The following is a 17,312-nucleotide window of genomic DNA, read 5'->3' on the forward strand; positions in this document are numbered from 1 at the left end:
TACAGGTCTTTTATATCCTTGGTTAAGTTTATTCCTAAGTATTTTGTACTTTTTGTAGCAATTGTGAATGGGATGGTTTTCTTAATTTCCATTTCTATTAGTTCATTATTGGCATATAAAAATACAGCTGATTTCTGGATATTAATTTTGTATCTTGCTACCTTGCTGAATTCAAAAGTATGTCTACCTACCTGAAAGGAAAGTACATACAAAAAAGTCTACCTCTAAGAAAAAAGGAAGAGTCAGTCAAAAGATGCTCCAAGAGAACAGCAAATGGAGAGGAGGAAAGAGATCTCAATTAAAGTTTGAAGTTATTATCCTTCTTTACACACTTTTTCCTCTTATTGTTTAAAAGTTTATTTCATATGTTGATTAGTAGTAGAATAACCCTTTCATTTCTCTTTTTAAAAAAGTTTACAGAACAGCCCTGGCTGGTGTAGCTCAGTACATTGGGCACTGGTCTGCAAACCAAAAGGTCATTGGTTCAATTCCCTATTAAGGCACATACCTGGGTTGTGGGCCAAGTCTCTAGTTGGTGAAAAGCAAGAGGCAACCTGTTGATGTTTCCCTCACACATAGATGTTTCTTTCTCTCCCTCTCTTCTCCTCCCTGAAAATAAACAAATGAAGTATTTAAAAAATATTTATAGAACACTTGCAAAGTACAGACAGGTGCTCGACTAGATTTGTGTGTGTGTGTGTGTGTGTGTGTGTGTGTGTTCCAACATGAATACTGCCAAATCTTTGTGTTCACGGCCCTCACAATTTTATCAGAGGCAGTCATATAAACAGATACCATATTCTGCATGTATAATGTGCTCCCATGTATACTGCACACCCATGCTTTTGGCCCATATTTTCAGGAAAAAATCTTTCATTTTAATTTTTAAATTCAATTATTTATTTATTTATATTTAGAAACAAAATTGATTATTGTATTCCAGGGTATTATTTTGTATATGGATATCATTTTTGCTTTCTAGGATTACACTTTTAATGCATAAACTTCAAAAAAAGAATTAAAACATTTATTTATATAGATATGAAATTAGTACTACCCATGTATAATGCACCTCCTTACTTTTCCCTAAAAAATTTGGGCAAACACGTGTGCATTATACACAGCAAAATAGGGTAATTAAAATGTAATATACAGAAGGCTATAACAATGAATAGAATACAGTAAATAGTGTCTACAGAGAATTACAAAAGAACTTCATAGAGTTGGTCATTTGATTTTGCTTAAGAGAGATGAATTGAATTTCTACAGTATATTAGAAAAAAAGTGAAAGAAATGATTACAGAGATTATTGGACAAGGTCATTATTGTATAGTTAGAATTTCTGTGTACCCCCGTGTAATTTCTCTGTAATTTTATTTATATAAATATTTATTTGCACAATAAATATAATATAATACAATTGATTTTATTTATTTATTAAATATAGATGTTTTTTTATTGAAATATAAATTTTATATATTGTATTTATTTACCTAAATAATTACACAATTGTTTATTTTACACAAAGTTACACAGAAAGAAAGAAATAAAAGTGAGAGAAACTTTGCACTTTATCAGGAACTCAGTGATTTTAGCATTAGAAATCTCAGATTAAAAATTATGAGTAAATTAATCTAGGTAATCCTCACATACTATATTTGATAATTTGCATTTCTCTGCTAGCATGAATTGATCAACTTTTTGGCTATACTACAGAATTAATTGGTCAATTCATTCAAATTGGCCACTGATTTTTTTCAATTTTTTTTATTGTTGTTCAATTATAGTTGTCCATTTCTCCCCCATTACTCTCCCCTGCCAACCCTACCCCCATCTTCCACATTGAATCCTGCTCCCCATTGTTTTTGTCCTTGAGTCCTTTACACAAGGCTTTTGCTTGGCCCTTCCCCTTTTCCCCTCATTACCCCCTCCCCCTAACCCTCTGGTTACCGTCAGTTTGTTCTTTATTCTTGTGTCTGTTTCTATTTTGCTCACTTGTTTGTCTTGTTGATTAAGTACCTCTCATGATACCATGAGATCATATGGTATTTATCTTCCCCACCTGGCTTATTTCACTTAGCAAAATACTTTCCAGTTCCATCCATGCTGTTGCAAAGGGTAGGAGCTCCTTCTTTCTCTCTGCTGTGTAGTATTCCATTGTGTAAATATACCATAGATTTTTGATCCACTCATTTACAGATGGGCACTTAGGTTGTTTCCAGCACTTCGCTATTATAAATAGTGCTGCTATGAACATTTGGGTGCATAGGTTCTTATGAATTGGTGTTTCAGGGTTCTTAGGGTATAATCCTAGCAGTGGTATCACTCGGTCAAAAGGCAGTTCCATTTTTAATTCTTTGAGGAAATTCCTTACTGTTTTCCACAGTGGATGCACCAGTTTGCATTGCTGCAAACAGTGTACTAGGGTTCCTTTTTCTCCACAACTTTGCCAGCACTTGTTTGCTGATTTACTTAAGATGGCCATTCTGATTAATTGACTGTTTAAACCAATTGTCTTTATCAGGTTGCATGATAAACAGAAAATATCAAATTGTATGTTTTATAATAAAGATAGGAATTTGTTATCAATTTTTGCATTTCTTATTAAGGATACACTTACAGATATCTTAACAAAATGTTTACTTTACATTTTTTACATAGCATTTTCAGCTGAATTTTATAATACTGTAATGTTATTGAGAAAAGTATCTTTGACTCCATTTTACTGATAAAAAGATTAAGGCATGTCAAGGTTAAATGACTGTTGACTATACGACTACTAACAAATGACAAATCTAGGAATTGAGCCCAGGGGTTGCTGACTCAAAATCTACTACCTTTTCCTTCTAATTTAAATGTTGAGGAATAGAATGCTGAGTAGAGATAATGTTTGAGCCATCAAAAATTAAAGATAATCCAGGACATGCAGAATTGTTAATTAAGGCAAACAATTCTTTGCCTTAATTATTACAGTGGGCATAAAATTTCTAACTTCTTGGTTCAGAAATAGTTAAGGCAGAGAAGTATGATATTGAACAACATTATTGGAAAAGGGTATTAACCAAAAAATGTGATCAATACTTATTATTAAGTTTCTCTAAAATTAACTGGACACATATCTATGGGACCTCATGTGAGGTTCCCCATAATGTTAGCTGGCTGATGTAAAATTCTAAGGCCCATATTTGTTTATATTTAGCCAGCTTAACAAAAAATATTTAATGAAGGACATATACATAACTGTTACTTTTTGAGATGGAAAAATGAAAGATGAATTTTGATTATTCAAAATGTTTTCTTCCTTTCCTCCTTCCCTCCCTTGCTTTCTTTCTCCATGTCACAAGCATTCACTGAATGCCCACTCAGTATTTGCCATATTGCAATATAAATAGTAAACAATATCTAAAATGTGGTTGATTTCCTGACAAAGCTCATGGTCTAGTGATGGAGAATGTATTTCCACATATTAAATAATTAGAAAAGCATATTCTAAACTTTCAATTTATAACTAGAAGTGTAACCATGTACAATATGGAAAGTAGATGATTAGTTTAATTTGTTCATTGAATTAGAGCAGAACCAGCAAATGAACATCTGTGGATACATGAGAGGAATAAACCTGATGGAACTGTGGCACCCTGGGGATCACAGGTCCTATCTAGCCATGTTCTTTACCCTGTGCATTTTAGAAGAATATTGCTGAGCAGAAATTCAAGCTCAGCACTGTCAAATTACTATCCTCCTTTTTCCAGGAATCTGGAAATTAAAGTTATTGTGTGAAATTTCTCAATTTTTTAAGATGACAAATCAATTAGGCTTTTTGGAAACGATCATGTGGACAAAACTAAGTAATCATGGCCCTCAGTTGCAAAACCTTTTAAAAATCTGCATAAGCATAAGAATTACAAATTCATCTCATTTTTTAACAAGAACAGTTAGAACAAGTGTGATGAAAAGATAACTTGTTTCTGGACCCGGGAAAATTGATAAGCTATGAATTGAGAAGTAAAAAAATGAAAAGAAGAGAGGAGGGAGGGGAGAAAAAGAAGGAGTAGAGAGGGAAGGGAAGAAAAAGATGAAGAGGGTAAAGGGGAAATAAATGGTGATGGAAGGAGACTTGACTTGTGGGTGGTGAACACACAATATACTGTACAGATGTTATATTACAGAATGGTACACTTGAAACCTATATCATTTTATTAACTAATGTCACCCCAATAAATTCAATAAAATAAAAAAAACATAAAAGGGGAAGGGGAGGAAAAATCCCTTTGTTCAATTGTGATGGCTACATTTTCACCCTGAAATGTATTAAAAGAGGAAAAAAAGTTTGTGTGACTTTTTTAAGAGTCAACTAAAGCACATGTTCAACTTGCATTTTCTTATGGGTGGTTAACAGATGTTTCCCCAAGTTATTGCATTTACTTAAGTGTCAGAGGCTGGACATTTGTATATAAAATCTCTCTTTAGTCAAAAAGAAGCAAATTAGAGAGATCTCTTACCAGTGTAAATATTTCAGACTGTAATAAGCTCCATAATGCCCTGACATAAATTGCTTGGCCAGAACACATTAACTTGTTCTCTCTAATTTCAGTAACAGTAGTATTTTCTTTCTTGAGTTGGAAATAACAAATCACACTTAACAAAAAAATTCTCTAAATCTAAGAATCTTTTAAAACTCTGCCTCTTTAGCATGTGGGCCTCATTCCTAAGTAGTTAAATGGCAGACTATTAACTTTGTTTTTACTTCCTTTGAGTCATAACTTCACTTTCAAAACAGTTTGGTCAGGCAGACTCAAAGTCTCTTTGCAGAAGAAACACTGAGGCATCCTGTACTTTCCTGGCTTTACAATTCCCCTTCAGGGCAGGGCACATACGAGTGACCCTGGCTTTTGACAAACCTTAGCTGAACAAAATGTAACAAGCGCCTGTCTGTTTTGAGCTGAATTTTCTGTTCTGACAGATACAGCTCAGGAGCATTTGATGTCTGCTTGCTGGTCATAGATAATGGTGCATCTTGGGACCACTGTCATTCCTGTCAATAAGAAGGCCTGGGGGAACCTGCAACAAAGCTACCTTTTGATTCACCGTTTTTCTTTCCTTCCCAAGACATTTGTAAGCCTGTGGTCAGCTAGGTCATTTTATTTTATCCTGATGTGCCTTGATAATAGCGTGGTGTCTACAAAATTTTGACAGGCCATCGATGTCTGTTTCTCTAACTCCTGTGTTGCTTTTTAGTTCTTCCGAATGCCAAACATACTTTGAAAGCCACGGATAATGTTAGCTGGGACTGTATGTGATACGACATCTATTCTTTGGTAATTAAACTCATGAGGATTGATCTGGAAATCGAAGGTAATTTTTGGAGCAACACAAGAGACTCAGTCACTCTACTACTGGCACTTGAGAAGTGTCTGAGAAATTGCGAAGCCTTTTCAATTCAGATAAGCAATGGTTTCCAGTATGAGTTTTGAAGACTGAAACAAGGGTAACTGGTGTATGAAGAAGAAAAAATTATGACTGTGACATGTTAAAGTGAGACCTAAACTCCCATTTATTGAATTAGTAAGTTCTGGTCCAACAATGGATAATACGATGTGCAGAAATGTCTGTATATGAAAAGAGTAGTTTATATATTGCTCAGTTTCAGGAAAAAGACTGGCTGTTGTTTTCCATGTTTAATAACTTGTTGAAGTATATGTTAAAAATTATATATAGGTGTGTATGTGTGTGTACACAGATAAGTGCATGCATGTGCATGCATTTGCATGTATTTGTCAATACACATAAACATATGCAAATATACACATATAAAATAAAAATATATTGTGAAATATGAAATAAAGAAAATGTATTATTGCATAAAATTCAAATAGCAAAGAAATATGCAAATGTCATGATGGCAAAGGTAATATTACCTTTGAAGGTAATATTGTATCATATGGTTTTAGAATGTTTTTTAATGTCTTATTTCTGGTCAGATTCTCTTAGCATCATTCTCCCTGACTTTACAAATAAGGAAACAGAGGCCTGGGAAATTTGCATGAGTTTTCCCATTGACACACAGAAATTGAGACCTGAGAGATGAAACTGAGTATGTGGCATCAACTCCAAGGTTCTTTCCATCACATCACAATAATGTTTGTAAAGTTTTTGGTACATAATAAAATCTCAATAAATGTCAGTTTACATTATTAGAATTATTTGGCATATATTGAGAAATTTCTGTAGCTAGCTGAATTATTTCATATAATGTTTCATACTAGGAAAGAGGAAATTTTATAAAATATAGTGAGCTATATTATTTAATTATATATAAAAAGCACAATCACATCAAGACATTCTAGGATTATAGTTAATTAACTTAAAATCAAATATAAATAATTATTAGGTTAGAAATAATTATTTGCTCAGATTTCTGATGGACAAAAATACATTATTGATAATGACTTCAAATGTTAACTGATTCTTAGTCTTTTTTTAAAAGATTTTATTTATTTACTTTTAGAGAGGGAAGGGGGGGAGAAAGAGAGAGAGAGAGAAACATCAATATGTGGTTGCTGGGGGGCATGGCCTGCAACCCAGGCATGTGCCCTGACTGGGAATCAAACCTGCGATGCTTTGATTTGAAGCCCCCACTCAATCCGCTGAGCTACATCAGCCAGGGCTGATTCTTAGTCTTTATATAATATCATGGCCTTCAAAATTTCTGGGTAATAATATTTGGAAGTTAAATATAATTCTTAAGTTGGTATCAAAGGGAATATTATCTATACTTCTTTCCAAATATGAGACTCCTTTTTGTCTGATTCTTTATGTTACTTTGTCTTGATTTAAACTACTGAATTTCTCAAATCATCATGTACTGCAGAAGGGACCCCTTTTGTCTCTGGTTGATCTGTGCTTGTGTGAGAGGCATCTATAGAAAAAGAACCACTGGAATGGAGTAAACAGGCACTTGTAGAAAATAGTTCATGATCCCAAAATTAACATGGTGAATATCTCGTAATAAGTGACACCAGTGGAATCAGCAGAATACCACTTTTTAGTGGGGCAGAATTAACCATGGACCAAAAGCTTCTCTGAGCTAGCCCTACAAACTTAAAATAAAGCCTCAAAAGGATCAATTGCTCCAAGAACTTAACTAGTGACAAAACAGAACTGAACACTATTTTTTAAAATGTGATGGAACCCAATAATCAACAATGTAAAATTTTAAATTGTGTGTTTATCTCAGGAATTAAAGGTATATTTAGAATTCAAGAAATCAATGAATTATTCCATCTTACTTACAGGTTAATGTAAAAAAATAGAAGTTTATGCTTATCTCAATAGGTGGAGAAAAAGTATTTGATGAAATTAGCACTCATTCAAGATTAGTTTAAGCATTTACTATATTTAAATATTTTAATTACAGTATGATTAAAACTGAAATGAAAAATATTATCTTCAATAGCATCAAAACTATTCAATACTTAGGGATAAAGTTAACAAAATATATGTAGGACAGGCTCTGAAAATAACACAAAGTTGCTTGGAGATATTAAATAAAGCCTAGAGAAAGGTAGTATATTTGTAGATCAGAATTATCACTATTATTAAGATGTAACTGATTGATAGATTTAATTTATTTCCATAGTAATCTCCTCTCTTCATCTGTGGAAGATACATTCCAAGATCCCCAGTAGATGCCTGAAACTTTAGGTAATACCAAACCCCATATATACTATGTTTTTTTCCTATACATACATACCTATGTTAAAATTTAGCTTATAAATTAAACACAGTAAAATATTAACAATAACTAATAATAAAATATAGCAATTAAAACAATACACTGTTCTAAAAGTTTTGGGAGAACATTCTCTCTCTGTCTCACATCCAAGAGTGCTGAGTGAATAACAGGCAGAGAACATACACAGCTTTGTTACTCTAGGCAAAGGGATGGATGACTCATGTCTCAGGTGAGATGGAGCAGCATGGTAGCATGGTGCAAGACTCTATTACACTGCTCAGAACTGCATGCAATTTAAAATGTGTAAATTGTTTATTTTTGGTATTTCCCATGTAATATTTTGAAATTTAGTCTGATTATCATTCTTAGTTCAATCTGTTTCAGTTTTTAGTTCCAGAATAATCCTCCCCATCATTTCTATAGATTTGCAAGGGATCTGCAATTTGAGAAAATTGTTCATGCTTTTTTCTTAGATTTGTCTTTTTCCCACTCTGCTAAGCCATTTACTATTTTCCACTGTCTCTGTCATGAAACATTGTGGGTTAAATGGTTAAAGATATTTTCTAGTTTAGAGAAATTTAAGTTTTTTATTTCTCTTTATTGTTCTCCATGTAATTTTGGGATGATTTTTGAAAGAACATACAAGAATAAAAGGACATTTCTAACATATTAAAATGTATTTTTATTTCTGATCAAGCTTTGCCTCTGTATTCCACATTATAATTCAGCTTAGCATTAAATATTTTTACCTGTATAGTGGAAGATGGTATGAGGATATTTTTACACTCTTTGGAGCTAAGCTGCTTTGAATTTCTCTAAATTATCACATATTCTACTTCTAGTTTTTCTGTGAAATAATCACAATAACAGTCAGGGTTTATTGAGCATTTATAGTATTTCATACATTGGTCTGTAATATTAACAGACACTTAATCTGTTATTTTTATGATTTTAAATGTGAGTAATATTGTCTCAGCCTAACTGATAAAATTAAATTAAACAGACAAAGAAAGGTTAAGCAACATACCCAAGGTAATATAGTTTGTAAATAATGGCACTATAATTTCAAATGGCACTATAGTTTGGCTTTAGACTGCATCTTTCAAATACCATTCTATATAATGAAAATGGGAAGTAAGATTAAAAAACATGGAAGTCAATTTTCAGCATGTTTTCTCTCCTTTCTGACATCTTACTTAAAAATCAAAACTAGAATTGATAGGAAACTTTGGGGAAAATAAACACAATATTTGAGTAAATTATATTTATCTATCACACTTGCTAATCTTTTATCTGTTAGGCCCATCTACATTATCTTTGGATAATTCTAGAATATAAATATGATTAAGTAAAAAAAAGTCTAAAATATTTCTTATTTGCTCAAAATTGTAAAGGAGGGCATTTCATCACCAAGTTAGATGAAGTGTTTGGGAAACATCTGTCACTTTTTCCTTATATCAGTCATCTCCTCAGTTTTACCATTAATACTGGTTCTCTTTAGTTCCTAGTGATTATTTGGAAGCACTTCCTTCACAACCTGGTTTAAACTTGAGTCTCTAACATCATCTCTTAGAGTATTTTCTTTTTTTTTTTTTAAAGATTTTATTTATTTATTTTTAGGGAGGGAAGGGAGGGAGAGGGGGAGAGGTAGAGGGAGAGGGAGAGAGGGAGAGAGGGAGAAACATCAATGTGCGGTTGCTGGGGGTTATGGCCTGCAACCCAGGAATGTACCCTGGCTGGGAATCGAACCTGGGACACTTTGGTTCCCAGCCCATGCTCAATCCACTGAGCTACACCAGCCAGGGCTAGAGTATTTTCTTAAATATAATATGTTAAGGTTTCTCAGAAATTTAGCATATGCAAACCATTTAATGGTTGTTTGGCAAAAAAAACAACCAATTTTACCCATATTGAAAAACTTTATCATAATATAAATTTATCAAAATAAAGTATAATGCTACATTATAGCTTTATTATAAATATTATTTATTAGTAACTATTAGGAGTGAGATTATTTGGTCTCTCTTTTTCTCAAAGCTATCTACATCTGGCCTGTTGACAGCCTGGGCCATTTGTCAGTGTTCATATTATTTTTTTTAATCAGTATTTTTATTCAACAAGCAACTTTGATAACTATTTGATAACTAATCAATGAAGTCAACATAAATATTTACTGAACATCTTTTATTTGCTTGGAAACATTTTAGATACTTGAACATATTAAGTCCATAAGCAGACAAAATTCCTGACCCTTGAGGACTTTTTATGTTGAAGGGGGAAGACATACAATAAATATAATAGCTATGAATAGGTAGATTATTCAGTACATTAGAAAGTGATAGGGTCTATAAAAGGGTAGAACTGAGTGAGAGGGATAACCAATGCTTGGGAGGCAGGTAGATGGGGATTTTAAAGCAGTCCTCCTTGAGAAGGTAAGATATAAGCAAGGCTTGAAGGAGGGTTAAGAGATTTAGGCAAGTGGATATCTGGAATAAGAGTGTTCAGGAAGAGGGAATAGATAGAATAAAGGCACACAGACTGGCAAGCAAAAAAAAAATTATGAGATCAGTGAGGCCACATCAAAGTGAGCATGAAAAAATAATAAGAGAATGACATTCAGATAAAGTGTGAAGTTCTCACAAAAGACTACTTTCAAGGTCAACCTATGTTGTTACAAATAAGAATGTTTTAACTTTTATGGCTGAGTAGTATGTCATTGTATATATGTACCACATCTTCTTTGAAATAAGTCAGACAGAAAAAGTTAAGTACCATATGATCTCACTCACATGTAGGATATAAAACCAAAAGCAACAAATGAACAGATGAGAAAAATAAGCAAACAAAAAATCATAGACACATACAACAGTATAGTGGTTACCAGAGGGAAAGGGGATGAGGGATATTAAAGGATTCAAAGGGGTCAACTTTATGGTGACAAAAGGTGATTTGATTTTGTGTAGTGGGCACAGGATACAATATGAAGATCATGTGTCATAGAAATATACATTTTAAAACCTATATAATATTATATAACCTATAACCCCAATAAATTTAATAAAAAGAATACATATATGCATTCATAAATTTTATATTACAATTAAATTAAACTGTAAGATAATCATTTAAAATAAAATGATTAGAAAAGATTTTTTAAAGACTACTTTCAATGATTAAAGTATACTAAGTCAAGAGACATCTCTCATTTTCAGATTTGATAATGGAACACAACAGAATTATAAAATCGTGATTAAGAGGTAAATTGACATAATGATACATATTGAGAGGCTTCATATTTTCTCAGCTGAAATTTATTTCAAGTTGAACTGAACAGTATAATACTTTTAACATATGGACAGCCTGTGAGAGGAAAAAGACTATAATAAGACAGCCAAAAATGAACTTAATAATAGTATTTAGTTGCATTTGGTACTGGATGGCATTTCTTTATATTCTGTGGTCTCATTTTTCATTAATACATAATTATTTTTCCCAGTGAGTGAAGAATATCATTAAGTGATATTAAAACCTAAAAAAATGATTATGATCTGATGTCTTAAGTAATAAAGACAGCTCATCCTCATGTTAAAAACCAATACTATGTTAAACATCTAATAGCTTCATCATTCTGTTTGTCAACATTATATCTGAGGTTTTTTCTGAAATCATTGTATTTTTGCCATTTTCAGTGTGCTTTTAAATGAGATATTTTTATTTCATCCTTTATACACAACTTTTTCTCCAAAATATCATATTTCAAGATGAAAAATAAAGACAACCCGTACCCAAAGAAGTACCTGTAATCATGATTGTGCAGTTGTGTGTGATATCAAGGTTGTTCATAGTTTAAGTTTTTTACAGTTTATTGAACATGACACTAAAAGTTTTTGTCATGTTGTTAAATGAAAACTGATCTCTGCAAATAAAATGATGTAGGGATCATCATTCAGGTGCAAGCCTTTTTCTTAACTGGCTCTTTGTTGTCATCTGTTTCAATGATCCACGAGTCCTAATCTTAATGTATTTTGAAATCAATGTGACAGCTAAGAAAATTTCTATAAGTAAAATATCCCTTTTCTTGTGGTGTGCTTTTTAATGATGAACAAAACAGAGACCTTCTTCTTGAGAATTCTATGTCACCTGCACTTTATGTTGTACACTGAAATCTAGAGATTCTTGTAGCTGTAAAGCAACATATCTGATGTTACACTTCATGATAGTAATTGCTCTTTCGTACTACATTCCATTGAAATGATACATTAACTACCAAAGGGGGCACATGACATAGAAAATTTTGCCAATGTCTCATTTATTCTCCTAGGAAAAAAATTGTCTTTAACTTTTTTGCTAGTGTATGAAACTCACTGTGCTCTGTTAAAAAAACTGTTTTGTTTTTCTGTTTTTGAAAGTTTTACATTTACAAGAAAGCACAGAAAGTCTGCTTGTGTTTCATTGTATGCAAGACGGTGAGTATTAGGGAGAACAGTGGGGTGATGATTCAATCAAATCTTATTTTTGCAATATTTATCATCGTAATTCTTGTCTTTAGTTTTCCATTCCAGGTTCTTGAGAAATTCCATAATTCTTGCATTTTGGATGTTCTAGTACCTAACAGATTTGTATTGCTTGCTAACACTGGTATCTTATTCATAATATGATTTCTTGTTATTTACTATAATATCTTCTATTTTCAGGGCTCAACATATCATTTTCAGTTATTGGCCCATTACTTTTATTTGGTGATGCAATGTAGCACAATAATAACAAAAAAAAATGGGCAAAGGACCTGAACAAACACTTCTCCAAGAAGGACAGACAGAGGGCCCAGAGACATGTGAATGGATGCTTACTTAGCATTACTAGCCATCAGAGAAATTAAAATTAAAACTCCAATGAGAACACACTTCATAGCAGCCAGAATGTCCATCATAACCAAATCAACAAATAGAAAGTGCTGGAGAGGTTGTACAGAAAAGGGAATCTTAGTTCACCATTGGTTGGAATGCAGACTGATGCAGCCCCTGTGGAAAATAGTATGGGATTTCCTCAGAAAACTAAAACTATAACTGCCTTTTGACCCAGCAATTCCACTGCTGGGATTATATCCTAAGAATCCTGAAATCCTAGTTCAAAAGAACTGTGTTGGAAACAGCCTAAGTGCCCATCAGTAAATGAGTGGATCAAAAAACTGTGGTACATTTACACAATGAAATGTTATGAGGGCAGAAAGAAAGAAGGAGCTCCTGCCCTTCACAACAGAATGAATGGAACTGGAGAGTATTATGCTAAATGAAATAACCCAGGTGGGGAAGATAAATACCATATGATCTCACCTATAAATGGAGCTTAATCAATAAAACAAACAAGTGAGCAAAATAGAACCCGAGATATGAAAATGAAGAACAAACTGACAGTGACCAGAGGGGAGGTGGAGAGAGGTAATGGGGGAAAGAAGAAGAAGGGTCAAGTCAAGGAACATGTAGAAAGGATCCATAGACAAAGACAAAAGGGGAGGGGAGGAATTAATGTGGAAGGTTGGGGTGGGGTTGGCAGGGGAGATTATGGGGGAAAATGGGGACAGCTGTAATTTAACAACAATAAAAAATATTTGAGAGAGGGAAGATGGTGACAGGGTAGGAGGGAGCAGATTCCACTTTTCCCTACACCCAGGATAAAAACCTAGCTGATCTATGGAGGAAAAGAGCAAACAGCCAATAGTACTCCAGCATATATGAAAGTAAGAGACCAAAAATTGTAGCAGACACTGAAAAACCAGGTGAGTAGGTGGAAGTGGTGAATCCAGGTTACCCACTGGAAGAGGAAACCCAACAACATAGGGACCATGAACAGATAACAACAGAAGAAGGTAAAGGAGGGAGTGGAAACCACACAAACCTCCTATCTGGAAATACAACTAAATAGTGGAGAAACTACCTAGAACAAACAACTGAACAAGAGCAGGAGAGAATCCTCAAAACTTTGTACACACAGGAGAACCAGCTTCAACACAACCTGACCTCCTCAGCACAACAAAATACAAGAGGTGGTGGACAGAGTGACCCTCATTTAACCAGCTGGTGGGAAGGACCCACAAAAGAAAGACCCAACAACAACCAAGACCCAAAGAAAACACAGAGCCAACTTAAATGACAGCATAAGACTAGTGAGTTTGGGAGATCAAGGAGACTGCACCACTGAATCTCACAGGTATTCTACCACAGAACTTCACATCATAAACCCAGGGAGCCAGAACAGATCAATTTAAGAAGCTGAAGCTAACAAGAAGAGGACCACAAACAATGGGAAGACAAAGAAATAATACCCAAATGAAAGGAAAGGAGGAAGCCTCAGAAAGAATGCTAAATGAAATAGAGGCAACTCAACTATCAGATATTAGGTTCAAAGCAATGGTTATCAGGAAGCTCAATGAGCTCACAATGAGCTAGCAGAAACTACAGGGATGCTACAATAAACTCATTGCAAACTATGCCAACATGAAAAAGGAAATAGAAAATGTCAACAACGGCCAAGAAGAATTGAAGAATACAATTTCTGAACTGAAGAATACAGTAGAATGAATGAAAAGCAGGACTGATGAAGCAGAAGATGGATTAGTGAATTGGAAAACAAAGTAGAAAAAAACACCCAGAAGAGCAAGAAAAGGAAAAGAGGCTCAGAAAGAATGAAGAGGGATTAAGAGAAATGCAAGACAATATGAAACGAAATAATATCTGTATAATAATATCTGTATAATACCAGAAGAGAGAGAAGAAGAGCAAAGGATAGAAAACCTATTTGAAAAAGTAATGATGGAAAACTACCTAATTTGATCCAGGAAACACAGAGAGTCCCAATCAAGAGGAACCCAAAGAGGCCCACTTCAAGACATATCATAAATAAAATGGCAAAACTGCAAGGCAAAGAGAGAATCTTAAAATGAGCAAGGGAGAGAAACGGAAGTAACATACTAAGGAGCCCCAATAGGGTTAGCAGCTGACTTCTCAATGGAAACACTCCAAGCCAGAAGAGAATGGCAAGAAATATTCCAAGTAATGAGAAACAGAGGTCTGCAACCAAGACTACCTTACCCAGCAAGACACTCAATCAAGATAGAAGGCCAAACAAGGAGCTTCCCAGACAAAAAGAAGTCTAAAAGAATACACCTCCACCAAACGAGTTCTGAAAGAGATGCTAAAGAGACTGATCTAGGGAAAGGAAGGAAAAGAGAGAGAGAGAGACAGAAGGAACACAGGTATGAAAATGGCAATGAATAAGTGCTTATCAACAATAACCTTAAATGTAAATGGATTAACTGATCCAATCAAAAGACATAGAATAGCTGAATGGATAAGAAAGCATGACCCACACATATGCTGCCTACAAGAGACCCACCTCAGGATAAAAGATACACACAGGCTAAAAGTCAAGGGCTGGAAACAAATTTTCCAAACAAATAGACAGGAAACAAAGCCAGGGTAGCAATACTCATATTAGACAAAATAGACTTCCAAAAAAGGGCCATAAGGAGAGACACAGAAGGTCATAACACTCAAGGGAAGACTCCACCAAGAAAACATAAACATTATAAATATATATGCACCCAACATAGGAGTACCCAACTACATAAAGGAAATCTTAGAAGACTTCAAGAAAGATATTGACCGCAACACAATTATAGTGGGGGATTTTAACACTCCACTGTCAAAAATGGACGACAGATCTTCCAAACAAACATCAACAAAGTGACATTGAACACTTTGTGACATTGAACAATGGCCTAGATGAAATGGACTTAACTGATATATATGTAGAGAGAGAGCCCTTCATCTCAAAGAAGCTAAATACACATTCTTTTCAAATGCACATGGAACATTTTCAAAGATAGATAACATGATAGGACACAAAACAAGCCTCAAAAATTTCAAGAAAATTGAAATCATACCAAGCATTTTCTCCAATCACAAAGGACTGAAACTAGAAAACAACTCCAAGGGAAAAAAACCAAAACACTCAAAATCATGGAGATGAATAGCATGCTATTAAACAATGAATGGGTCAAGAATGAAATTAGGGAAGAAATCAAAAAGTTTCTGGAAACAAATGAAAATGAATCATAATAACCCAAAACGTATGGAACACAGCCAAGGTAGTCCTGAGACGGAAGTTCATAGCACAGGTCTACCAAAAAATGATAGAAATACTTCAAACAAACAACCTAACCCTATGCCTACAAGAACTTAAGGAACAACAAAACACAGCCCAGAGCAAGTAGAAGAAGAAGAAAATAACCAAGATAGAGCAGCAGAATTAAATGACATAGAATAATAAAAACACAATTCTAAGAGTCAATGAATCTAGAAGCTGGTTCTTTGAAAAGATAAATAAAATCAACAAGCCCATTAAGCAGGCTCATCAAGAAAAAAAAGAGAGAGGACCTAAATAAAACACCATCAGAAATGAAAGAGGAGAGATTACAATTGATACCACATAAATACAAAGAATGGTAAGAAATTATTATGAGGAACTGTGTGTGCCAAGAAATTTGAAAACTAGGTGAATGAAATGAACAAATTTCTAGAAAAATATAATTTTCCAAAACGAAATCGAAGAAGAAGAGAAAGCCTGAACAGACCAATAACAGCAGATGAAATTGAAGCAGTAATAAAAAAACTCCCAACACACAAAAGCCTTGGTCTGGATGGTTTCACAGGAGAATTCTACAAAGAATTTAAAGAAGAGCTAACTGCCATCCTTCACAATGTATTCCAAGAAATCCAAAATGATGGAAGACTCCCAAACTCTTTTTATGAAGTCAACAGCACCCTAATCCTAAAACCAGATAAAGACACAACAAAGAAAGAAAACTTCAGGCCAATATCACTGATGAACATAGACGCTAAAAATCCTCAACAAAATATTGGCAAACCCCATACAGCAATACATTAAAAAGATCACACATCATGACCAAGTAGGATTCATCCCAGAGATGCAAGGATGATTCAATATTCACAAATCAGTAAATGTAATACATGACATAAACAAAAGCAAAGATAAAAATCATGTGATCGTATCAATAGATACAGAAAAAGCATTTGATAAGTTACAGCACCCATTTATGATAAAAACACTCAGTGAAGAGGGAGCATTCCTCAACATAATAAAGGCCATATATGAGACCTACAGCCAACATCATACTCAATGGGCAAAAATTAAAACCTTTTCCACTAAGATCAGGAACAAGACAAGGTTGTCCACTTTCACCACTTCTATTCAATGTCATATTGGAAGTTTTAGCCACAGTGATCAGACAAGAAAGGAAATAAAAGGCATCCATATGAGAAAGGAGGAAACAAAACTGTCACTGTTTGCAGATGACATGATAGTGTACATAGAAAATCCTATAGACTCCACCAAAAAACTGCTTGACCTAATAAATGAATTTGGCAAAACAGCAGGGTACAAAGTCAATATCCAGAAATCAAAGGCATTTATATATACCAATGTACCAATGGCTTATTTCACAGACATAGAACAAACACTTCAAAAATTTATATGGAATCATAAATGATCCCGAATA

The sequence above is a fragment of the Phyllostomus discolor genome, chromosome 4 (genome assembly GCF_004126475.2).
Source record: "Phyllostomus discolor isolate MPI-MPIP mPhyDis1 chromosome 4, mPhyDis1.pri.v3, whole genome shotgun sequence".
Lineage (NCBI taxonomy): Eukaryota > Metazoa > Chordata > Mammalia > Chiroptera > Phyllostomidae > Phyllostomus > Phyllostomus discolor.